The sequence below is a fragment of the Impatiens glandulifera genome, unplaced genomic scaffold, assembly GCF_907164915.1.
Source record: "Impatiens glandulifera unplaced genomic scaffold, dImpGla2.1, whole genome shotgun sequence".
NCBI classification, from domain to species: Eukaryota; Viridiplantae; Streptophyta; class Magnoliopsida; order Ericales; family Balsaminaceae; genus Impatiens; species Impatiens glandulifera.
This window is the reverse complement of record NW_025919833.1, coordinates 17,370-30,381: the sequence shown is the minus strand read 5'-3', so window position 1 is coordinate 30,381 and position 13,012 is coordinate 17,370.

Genomic DNA, 13,012 nt, shown 5'->3' with positions numbered 1-13,012 from the left:
AAAAATCAAACTCTTATAATCTAATTCTACAAAGGTAGTTTTTTTTAGGGTCTTTTGAATTTTGTCTAGAAAACCTTGTTGATGAAAATTTAAGTTATTTGAGTTTTAATTTATTAAATTATTATAATTTGATTTTGTATTTAAAATTTAATTTTTTTTATTAATCTTTAAAAAAGAATTTTAAGATTTATAATTTGATTTTATAAATCTTTAAAAAAGAATGTTAAAGGTAAAAAATATAATTCTAAGTAAAAAAAAATTGCTTAAAATATCAAACTCTTATAATCTAATTCTACAAAGGTAGTTTTTTTTAGGGTCTTTTGAATTTTGTCTAGAAAACCTTGTTGATGAAAATTTAAGTTATTTGAGTTTTAATTTATTAAATTATTATAATTTGATTTTGTATTTAAAATTTAATTTTTTTTAAAGATAAAGTAAAGATATTTTATGATAAAATGAATAATTTGATTATTAAAATGATAATGATATTATGGTTTTTTATTATAAAAATTAGGTAATTCTTTTTTAAAAAAAATATCTCTTACTAGCTCCAAATGTGTACTATGATTGCCTAAATATTAATTTGGGTTGGTTAATATGGGTTGGGTTGAGTATAGGTTGGGTTGAGTATGGATTGGGTTTAATTTGGGTTGGGTCAGGGTTACTCAAATTACCCAAATTATATAAATTTAATTTAATTTTTTACTATTAATCCAATATAAACTAATAATTTTCCAACTTTAAGTCGAACACGTTTTTCACACGTTTAATACGTTTAACACGTTTTTAATATTTTTAACACGTTTTCACACTTATAACAAGTTTTCCACACGTTTTTTGCACGTTTAACACGTTTTTGACATGTTTAACACATTTTCATACTAATAACACGTTTTCACACTAATAACACGTTTTTTTACGTTTTTGTCACTTTTAACACATTTTTGACATTTTTAATACGTTTAACGCGTTTTTGACAAGTTTAACACGTTTTTTTTACGTTTTTGGCACATTTAACACGTGTTTAACATATATAACACGTTAACACGTTTTTGATAAGTTTAACACAGTCTCCACGTTTTTGGCACGTTTAACACATTTTTGACATTTTAACACGTTTTTGATATGTTTAACACGTTTTTAACATGTTTAACACGTTTTTAACATGTTTAACACGTTTTTCACACGTTTAATATGTTTTCCATTTTTTGAAATCTTTAACACGTTTTTGACATATTTGACACGTTTTTCACACGTTAACATATTCTTCACATTTTTGGCACATTTAACACGTTTTTGACATGTTGAACACGTTTAAAACCTTTTTTTGGCTCATTTAACATATTTTTAGCACATTTAACACGTTTTGGTACGTTTAACACATTTTTCATGTTTTTGGCACGTTTTCATGTTTTTGGCACATTTTCACGTTTTTGGCACGTTTAACACGTTTTTGACATGTTAACACGTTTTTGCACATTTAACATATTTTTTTGCACGTTAACACGTTTTGATAAATTTTCACACATTTTGTCACGTTTAACATTTTTTGCATTATAACAGTTTTTCACGTTCAACACGTTTTTCATGTTTTGGCACGTCAAACGTGTGAAAAACGTATTAAACATGTCAAAAATGTGAGAAAATATTAAACGTGTTAAATGTGTCAAAATGTGCCAAAATGTGGAAAATGTGGAAAACGTGTCATAACGTGTTAAACGTAACAAAAACGTGAAAAATGTGTTAAAAACGTGTTTGGAATGTGAAAAACGTGGAAAACATGTTAAACGTGTCAAAGACGTGTTAAACGTGCCAAAAACGTGTTAAACGTGCCAAAAATGTGTTTAATGTGTGAAAAACGTATTAAATGTGTCGAAAATGTGAAAACGTGTAAAAAACATGTTAAACGTGTCAAAAACGTAGAAAACATGTCAAAAAGTGTTAAACGTGCTAAAAACGTGAAAAACGTGTTAAACGTATCAAAAATTTGAAAAACATGTTAAACGTGTTAAAACGTGTTAAACGTACCAAAAATGTGAACAATGTGTCAAAATATGTTAAATGTGTCATAATCGTGAAAAATGTGTCAAAAACGTGTTAAAAACGTGTTAAACATGTGAAAAACGTATTAAATATGTCAAAAACGTGAAAAACATGTTAAACATTTCAAAATGTGAATATTATTAAAAACGTGTTAAATATGTAAAAAACGTGTTAAACAAATAAAAATGTGTTAAATAAGTCAAATAAATGTTAAATGAAAAAATAAAAAAAAATTGGGCTACCCAACTCATACCCAACCCATATTATTTTAGTAAATAATATGGGTTGAATTATGGGTTGGGTAAATTTAATTTGGGTTGAATATGAGTTGGGTAATACGGGTTAAGTTTATCCGTTTGCTCACCCCTCCCTATGAGATATTCTGCCAATTTTTTTTTATGAATATGTTATGAACCAATCAAAATACAGTATTAATATTATATTATTAAAATACATATATGAGTTAAAAAAAATTCAAAATAAAAAAAAAGATAACCGCTTCTGTCTGGGTTCTCAAGTGATCCGTTAATACATGTGATATGTGATGCACGTTCAATTGAAGCTCACTTCATTTGAAGCGCGCTTCACTTTATATATATTATTAATTAAATTACTATTTACCATACTAATTGTTTCAGTTTATTAAGAAAATGATATCTTTACAACAATTTTATTAAAATTTTTCAATAATTTTAAAAATTAAAATAAAATATTTTATTTATAAATAATATTATGTTAATTGTATCAAAATAAAAATTATGGTTTAATACAAAATAAGACGTCTCATAATCAAGTAGTACCAGGACTCTGACGGCTTTCAATCCAGCCTTATTAGTACTATGACGGCTCCCAATTGAGCCTTACCAAGACTATGAGGGATTCCAATCTAGCCTTATCAAGATTATGACGACTTCTAATCCAGCCTTACCAGGATTATAACGATTCCTAATCCAACCTTACCAAGATAAAAACAAGATCATTTTCCAGCAAAAAATTAACACCGCGACCTCTAGTATTGTATGGCTATGTCGTAATTCTTAGTAGTTAGTTAGTCCCCAACTAGGAGTGGACTAATCGACCTCTAGTATTGTATTATTATGTCATTCACCAGAGCTAGTCCTCAGTTAGAACTAGTCCTCAACTTCGAATAAACTAATCGACCTCTAGTTTTGTATAACTACGTCACATAAAAAATGGGAGAACTACGTGAGACCTGATTCTTCCAAAGAAAATAAAAAGAATATATCAATGACAAAAGGAAGATACATAGGCAAACTTTATATAAGTCCGGTTTAAATATAAAATAAATAAATAAGGGAATAACTATTCCTAACTTTGTCCCCACAAGGTCTTAGGACAGTGGGACTTGATTCTTTCCACCAATTGGTGATAAGGACTTTAGGAAAAAAGTAGGGGCAAAAGTCAAGGGCATCTCCGTTAATCAAGCGATAATTAATCTCCCAGACAAAAACCCCGAGTTTCTAGAAAGCTTCAATCGACGAATATCATTAGTAAGCTCGTTTTCGTGCTACGTGACTATCCATAAAGGTAACCCTGTTGGGAAGACTTAAAAAAAACTGAATAAACCCCCAAAAGCTAAGCTAAAGCCGCAATTTGAGAAAGGACGTCTCATTCCCATTTGTACAAGAGAATAGAGGGAGTTAGACTCAAGGCTTCAAAAAATATATGTTACTTCCTGTGTAAGTTGAGGTTTGAAATCACCGTTTATACTCACTCGGGTGGCTGTCCTGATGACTATCGTAAGAGAAAAATATATCTATTCTCCCCTATATACCCCATGAATCCAAAAATATATAACACTCCCGTGTAGGTTAAGGTGTTGAAATCACCGTTTATGCTCTCTTAGGCGGCTGTCCCGATGACTATCGCAAGAGAAAAATGTATCTATTCCTCCAAATATACCCTGAAAGTCATAAAAAAGAGAAAAAGAGAAAATTCTCGAAGCCCAAAAGTTGAAACTCAATCTATGACTATACCCAGAATAATCAAATTTTTGAAGGATTGCTGCCTATAGCAAAAGTAACCAAAAATATAATTGAACATGACCTTATTTTTATGGTCACGTTCCCCGCAAGTTGATGATTTTAATAATTATCCACACGAGATTGAATTTATCATATATACCTTAACATATGAGAAAAAGGAATTCGGGATCTTTCAAAACGAGACAATCTTTACTAAATTGCAAGAATGCTCGTAGCTTAGCCCCGAACACGTTTTGAATCCAAGTTACCCTAATACATGGATATGATCAAGGTTTCTTCTGTTCTCAAACCTTGTTTGAAACAGAATTGGGATTAATTCATCCACAAACAACTTTTGTTAAGGCTCCCCACGCCATAAATAAATAAGGTGCCATAATGCATGACGAAACAACATGCATTCCTTCCTTGTAACGAAAGATGATAAAACGGTTGGTCGATATTTCATCCAGTTGTGAAGGTCACTTCGTAAAACCAAGAAGAGATAGAATATGTAGAATCCTCCCTAAAAGTTATAAAAATCCCACAAAGTCGACGGTTTTAACCCAGTTGCGAAGGACATTTTGTCACACTAAAACCAAAGTTTCCTTTGGAACAACACGGTCGATGTTTCACTTAACTGTGAATGACACTTTGTAAAACCAAAGGGAAAACTCTATAGGAAATTCCTAAGTGTTAAAAATCCCCACAAAGTCGATGGTTTTAACCTAGTTGCGAAGGACATTTCGTCACATCAAAGCCAAAGTTCCCTTCAGGACAACGAGATCGATGTTTCACCTAGTTGCGAAGGACACTTTATCAAATCTAGAAGAGATAAACTGCCAATAAGAACAGCTCTTCTCGTAAACAATCCCCAACAGAAGTGAGATATTTCAATCAGCTGTGAATGTCATTTTGTACAAGACTTTTTTAAAGCCCTATTTATTAATTATGCAAAATAAATTATTGTTATGATTCCTAAAGCCCTATTCAAATAGGCATCTATGTAGGTTATTATTATAACATATCCCCAACCGATAGGAATCTATATAGGTTATTATTATAGTATATCCACTTGAAGTGATTATCTTCACCTTCACCCCCTAATGTGATTGTTATCACGATCCCAACGTGATTGTTATCACAACCCATAGCGTGATTGTTATTACAATCCCCAACATGACTATTGTTATATCCTTAGAAAAGAATTCTCTTCATTCCCTAGAAGAGTCCAAGTTGTGGATACCATCTCCCACAGTAAGTCATATCTTATTACAGGCATCCATGAGAGTCATTGTAATGACTAATCTCCAGCAGTGAATTTTATCTTTTGATGGACGTGGTGTTATTATTATCATTATCCCCGAAGTTTTATCTCTATCCCCATGGAATTTTATTTCCAAGAGAGCAATGCTCAGGAAAGTCCTACTTCTTAATGGGTAGTTTTATTGATATAAGACTCTTCCCCATAGAGAGTTCTTTGCACTCTTTGGGTGAGCCATATCTTTTGATAGGAATTATCAACCATTGTCATGATAGAATTGTAATAATCCATCCCCGGTAGCACCCTATCGTTTTCCCAACACATGATAAGACTATGGTGATAGTCTATCCCCAAACAAGATTTATTTGATGGATGATCACATGATATCTCCAGCTACGAGTCATTGTTTTGATTCATCACCAACATTCGATTCCATCTAGGTTTTATCCAAGTATAAATTTTTATAGTCAAACCTCGAACCCACATTTTCTAAAAATAAAGTTTTTTTACTCAAACTCGGCTCGAGAGGGGCATTTTGTAAGCATAAAAATTTGACTTACACTAATTTTTAAATAATATTTTGAATTTTTATATTCAAAATAACCCAAAGGATGAGTTAAAATCAAATTAGGGTTAATTATTGTGATAATTAAACCCTAATTATGAAAATTATTTGAAAATCCAAAAATAGATTGAAGTTAAAATATTGTATTTATTTTATCCAAATTAAACCCAAGAAAGGATTAAAATATTTAATTGTGATTTAATCATGAATTATGTTTAATTTATGACTTAAAACAATTAAATAAATACCCAAAAATATCCAAAAAATAAAGTATGATCATAATTTTGATTATGATTCTAGAAATATTTTGTGAAACTTTTGGTGAAGAAAAACGTAAAAAATTAATTAAAAATCGATTTTAAATAACTTTTTTTATAAGAAAAAATAAATCAAATAATCTAGTGCATGAATTATTTTGAATTTTTGCAGCAGGAACCTGAGACATCTGATGAGCGCCCATGCATCATCCAACAATCCAGACGCTCCCACGAAGCCCGCTCCAACGAAGTCGCACACGCCCGCCCACATTGGAACAACTAACGGGATGTACTAACCTCGTTCGTCAAGACTGCTGACCGTGAACGGAACGTAGATGCCCGTTAGCCAAAACGACGTCATCTCTGGTCTTCTTCTTCGCTGGGACGTAGGGCTCGCTAGACTCCCGACTATCGTCGGAGATCTTCTAGAAGAACGATAACTCATTGTACAACCATCCTTATCCCTCCAAAATTCTCCCACGTCTTTGTCTTATCTTCATAGCAATACCCCTCTATCTAAAATCCTTATCTCATCCCTAGATAGGACTGTCACGGATTAGGGATAAAATCGGAGTTCTTCAAATCGGACTTTAATTACTCCTCCCCGACCGACCGACTTGCACTATAAATAGTCGTCCCCTATGATTTGTAAACAAAATCATCAAACAAATATCACACAATCACCCAATATCATCACCTAAATCGAAGCTTTGAATATTCCAGCAAGCTAGTTTTTCTGAAAACCTGCTCTGACGATCTAAGTCTCAATACAGGCCTTGGGAAAGCTTCCAACACACTCTAGGAGGGTTCTCCAGCTGTCGGTACGCTTCTATATCATTTGTATAATGATCTATGATTGAAAATTTTGATTTTTTTGAATTTTTCTTGTTTGATCGGGTTTGATCGGTTCTTGAGCTTGATTGTGCGATTTCTTTATTTAAAATCATTTATATATTATGCATAAACTTTTTGTTGAAATAAATCAGATCAAATCATTCTAAATCAAAATTTTTGAAAATTTGAGTTTAAAACTAGATTTTTTTAAATCTTGTGTTCTTGAGTTTAATCTAAATTTTTTGATTTAGTTAGATGCTATACATATTTTTTAATATGTTAGGATAATTTTCAAACAACTATAACATTGTTTTAATCACGTTTGATCAAACTGCGTTTTTTAACTTTAAGCTTAAAAACTGGATTTTTTTTTAAATATTGTGTTCTTGAGTTTAATCTAAATTTTTTGATTCATTTAGTTGTTATACATGTTTGTTAATGTGTTAGGATGATTTCCATGTAACTATAACATCGTTTTAATAATTTTTATCAAATTGTGTTTTTGGAATTTTTTGGATTTTGGTTCAATTTTTAAAAACTATTTAATGTTTGAATGATATTATTGTTTTGGTTTGTTCAACTATATTCATCATTTTAAAGCTAATGGAACATAAATTAGGACTTGAAATAGCATAATTTAAAAAATCCCAAAATTTGACTTATAAATGGTGTTTTACGGCAATAAGAGGTGAATATTAACCCTAAGTTCTTGGGTTCAAGCATATTAAGCGACAAGTTCTGCGCCTGATTAAATGGTTAATTGTGTTTGCTGGATACATATTTAATCCATTGTCTTGTTTTGATCCCTCTTCTAGCCTAACAACAATAAGAGGTGGATACTAACCCTAAGTTCTTGGGTTCGAGTCCGTCAGGTGACAAGTTTTGCATCTAGTTAAATGGTTAAGTGTGTTTATGGACTACATACTTAATTTGTTGTCCCATTTTGATCCCCTCTTCTAGCCTAGCGGCAATAAGAGGTTGATTAAGTGTGTTTGCGGGTTACATACTTAATTTATTGTCCCATTTTTGTAATCCCAATAACACTCATGATATGAATGCAAATGATAATAAACTGTTAGTGGAATACATGCTGATAGCCTAAATTGTGACAATCTAGGACATGCTCTAGAAAAAGATAGAGTAGTTCTGGAAAATAGTCTAGGAAATAAAAATGCACAGGTTATTAACTCGGATTCCAATGGGAATCAAATTTAACTTGAGACTATTGAGATACCTGACTCAGACGAAGAAGCGGGGAAAGTAATTCAGAAAGAATTGAAAAGAGAAAGAATTAATGCAGAAAATCTGGATGAAACAGAAAAAATGTAGAGAACGACAACAAAAGAATTGGGTAAAGAAACAGACCCGAGGAAATGGATGGTCGTTTTTAATGAAAGAGCCAACTTAAAAGGGCATAGAAATCAGATAACAAAATTATTGATACTATTATGAGCTGGACTGTTGAAAATTTGAGAGAGCTCTCTAAATATCCTAAAACTAGAGTCTACTTCATCAAAAACAACTATAATTGGAATGTAGACTAGATCTGGAAGAAAGCTGAAGAATAGAGCAAAAGTAGAGTAAATATCAGAAAACAGGGCAAAACTAGAGTAACGAGCAGAATGAACAATAGAAACAAAATACAGGGCAGAAAAAAAAGGGAAATAAAAGTTGACAACCTAGTTCAAGAAAAGGGAAAGATTTTCCTTGGAACATTTAAGCCAAAGGTTGAAATTACCGGTTCCCCGTTTGAATTCAAACTACCCCAAGAAGTTGAGGAAAACTGTGTAAAGTTATGAAAGAATGTCATAGTGGGCAATTTCAACCGAAGAAACAAGGTGTCATTTCTAGTAACCAAAAAAACCCTAATAGAAAAATGGGGGAAATGATCTAGAAAAGGTAACATCAAACATTCATGACTTGTACTTTCTCAAATTCAAAGAAAGATCAGATCTCGAAAGTATTTTGATCAACTAGCACACATTTGTTGGGGAAAATTGCATGAAACTAAAAAATTGGGCAGAAGGTATGAACCTCTTCAGCAAGCCCAAAGAAACTGCGCAAATCTGGTTTCAATTGCGCAACATCCCTCCCCACACGTATAACCCTGAAGCATTAAGTCACTTTAAGAGTCTATTGGGGAGTTCACTCTACAGGGACCCAACTATAGAAAAAGGTGAGCATATGACTTATGATAGGATGTGCATTGAGATACACTTGAGATCAAATTTTCCCTACCAGATGAAGGTAACAGACAGAAAAGGCGAACCCATAATTATAAGAATCTTATATGAGTGGAGGTCGCGTAAATGCTTTGATTGTAACACATTCGAACACGTCTGTTACAAGTGCTCGAAAATGATTGAAGAAGAAAGGAAGAAAATATCAAGCAAGGGACAAAAAAGAAATAGAAAGAAGAACAAGAAAGGTTGGAAAATGAAAAGGCTGAGAATGAAATGCAGAAAGAGGTTACTAAAGAATCAGTATTGAGTAAGTAGAAGGATCAATATAAGGAAGGAAATTTAGAATAGGATTTTGAAGAACAAGGGAAGGAAGATAGAGTGGTAAGAGATTCAGAATCAAATGTTGAGAATGAAGAGGTAACAAAGAAACTTGACCTGGAAGCAAGAATCAATACCGAAGAGGCTTTGGAAATGGAAAACGTGGGAGAAAGCAAGAATTGGGAAGAGGGTGAAGGAAATGAGAAAGATAAAGTAGAGACAGCTGAATCGGGTAAAACTGTGCAATCTCCAATTCAGAAGAAGGTTGACTAGAGAAATACGAAAATCCCAAAACATTAAGATAAGAAAATTAAGGAAAATACAATTCTTTATAGCCCTGCTATATGGGGAAAACAAAAAGGAAGAAAAAGTAAAGGAATGGGAAGTAAAGTTGGAACATCTTCTTTTCATTAATGAACTTAATGATATGAAATATTAGAGGGTTAAATGACTCTATAAAGAGAAGAGAGGTTAGAAAAATAACAAAAATGAATAAAATCACACTATTTGGAATTATTAAAATAAAAGTTAAACAAAGTCAAATAGAGAACGTTGCCTATGGTTGTTTTAAAGAAGCATGAGAATTTATTCATAACTCTGATGGGGTTAAAAGCAGAATAAGGGTAGGATGGAATAAAAGAAGGGTTGAAGTCAAGATTTTTTTTTGAAATCAAGCAAGTTATTTTGACAGAGGTTATCAATTTGGTGACAAGGGTAAAAATCTTCTTTGCGGTAGTCTATGCAAGCAACTTTGGGATAGAGAGGAATACACTTTGGAATAATTTGAGAAGAAGCATTACGGACGACGAACCATGGGTTATTATGGGAGATTTTAACGTTAAAAGATTTAGGAATAAAAGAGAGTCTGAGGCAGACATAACACAAGACATGCAAGATTTCAATGAATGCATTCGAGAAATAAGTTGCATTGAACCGTCTTCCTTAGGTAATCTATTTTCATGGTCAACTTTAGGAGGGGCAGACAACATGAGAAATAGCAGAATTGATAGAGGCCTAGTAAATGAAAAATGGGTGGAGTTTTACCCAAGAAGCCAAATTCAGGTTTTGCAACCAGGTATCTCTGATCACTGCCCTTTGAAATTCTTTTGGAAGAGGGAGAAAAATCAGAAAAGACCCTTTAAGTTCTTCAACTTCTGGATGAAAGATGAAGAATTAAATAAAATCCTTAATGAAACTTGTAACATCAGAATTAATGGAACAAAGATGTTCAGAGTTTTTGAGAAACTAATATCCTGAAAGGGAAGCTGAATATGCTAGACCAGAAAAAGTATAGTGGGATTTCTAAAAGAGTAGAGTAACCTAGAACGAAACTGGAAGAAATACAAAATAAGGCACTAAGAGCCCCAAATCTACCTTATAACAGGGAAGAGTTAAAAGAGGTTCTTACGCAATTCAGAGACCTCTGTTCTAAAGAGGAAAGCTTTGCTAAGCAAAAATTTAGAGAAAATTGGTTTTCATTAGGAGACAAGAATACTTCTTTCTTCTATAAAAAAATGTTCATCAAGGAATTTCAGAAATCAGGTCATAAACTCAAATGGATATGTATTACAAGGACAAAATGCAGTTAATGAGGAAACAATAAATTTCTACAAAGAGCTTATTGGAACAGAAACGAGCACAATAATAGACGACAACCGAAGATTGCTTCAATAGATTGTGCAAAAGAAAACTAGTGAAGAAAGTGATAACCAATTGATTATAAGAGTCAGTATGGAATAAGTCATAAAAGAATTGTTTTCGATGTGAGGGGATAAAAGCCCAGGGCCATATGGTTTCAACGTGAACTTCTTCAAAGAAAACTGGGAAATAGTGGGTAAAGATATAAGCGAAGGGGTTTTGGAATTCTTCCAAAACTGGAAAATGTTGAAGCAATGGAACGTCACAGTGTTGAATTTGATTCATAAGAAATCAATTCTGGAAAAAAATTAGGACTTTCGTCCTATTTCATGATGCAATGCTATTTACAAAATTATTTAAAATTTTCTTTCGCAACGTTTGAAAACAGTTATTGATAAGCTTGTAGGATTAGGGTAATAAGTATTTATTCCTAAACGCTCTATTTCCCATAACATCATATGCAGAGCTTATTGAATGAATATGGCAAGAAAAACATATCGCCATGTGTGACTTTCAAAATTGACACTAGAAAAGCTTTTGACTCGATCAAATGGGGATCAATCACGAATTCCTCCTTGTTGTAGGTTTCCAATCATTTTCATTGATTGGATTATGTAATGTGTTTCCACTCCACACTTTGTTGTGAGCGTGAATGGTATTCATGGAGGATTTTTCAAGGGTGAAAGGGGAGTAAGGCACTGGTAAAAAAATGACCTTTACCGACGGTTTTTACCGAAGGTTTTGTAAAACTCTCCTAAATACTCCCGAGAGGAACAAATCTTTCGGTATAAAAAATAGATTCCGAGAGGGGTGTAAAACCTTCGGTTTTATTAATCATTACCGAAAGTTCTACAAAGAACTTTCGGTTTTTACATTCCCAAAAAACCCAAAAAAATTCTAAGTGTTGGATGTCGGCTATTTGCGAAGGTTTTTGTAAAAACCTTCGGTTTTTATTTCCCTTGGTTTTTTAATTACGAGGGTTATTTAAAGAACCTTCGGTTTTGCCTTTTTTGAAAAGTTCATTTCCGAAAGTTTTACAAAATAACCTTCGGTTTTGCTCATTAAAAAAAATTCTAATTTTGGTATTGGTTTTTTCCGAAGGGTCTTTAATAAACCCTCGGTTTTGACTAATATCAAAACCGAAAGTTTTATGAAAACCTTCGGCATCAACCTCTATAAATACAAACCCTAACCCTTCTCTTTTTCATTTCACTCCTCCCTCCTTTCTCTCTCTTCCGCGCCGCCGCCTGCCTCCTCCAAGCGGTTCTTCTCCTATTCTTCTCCTCTCTCGTTCAGGTAATTTGTTTCATTTGCTTTTTTTTGTTTTGTTTATTATAAGATTTAGATTTCTTAAGTTTGTATATATATATTATAGATCTAGATTTATGCTAGTTTACGCTATTTTTTTTATTAATATATATATACATATATCTGAAAATGCATTTAGGATATGGGTGATTCGACATGGCAGCGACTTCGACGTACACCGGAGAAACTGCATCCGTTTTACCAGAATCTGATAGCACAATCAGAAATTGCGGCACGTGAGGAAGAGGTAAGACAAATGACGCTGGAAATGGAACAAATCCGATTAAGGGATGCGGAAAGAGGTCGTTTGCTTAGTGAAATTAAAACGGACAGGGCCGAAATGGCCCAGAGATTAGAGAATCTCGAACAGGAACTTGTGGTGTTGAGGAGTCGACTGAATCAACCACCCCCTCCTTCCACCCCATCTAATAATTAAATAATTTCTAGCTTTATTATGTTTTTATTGGTTTTTCCGTACGAACGATGACAATATTTGTATGTGTTTTGTTTTAATATTCATGAATTATTAGTATTATGTTTGGTTGGTTTGTTTTGGTTTGGTTTGAATATGTTGTTAATTAATTATATGTTCTATTTGTCTACCTTTAATCTTATTAAAA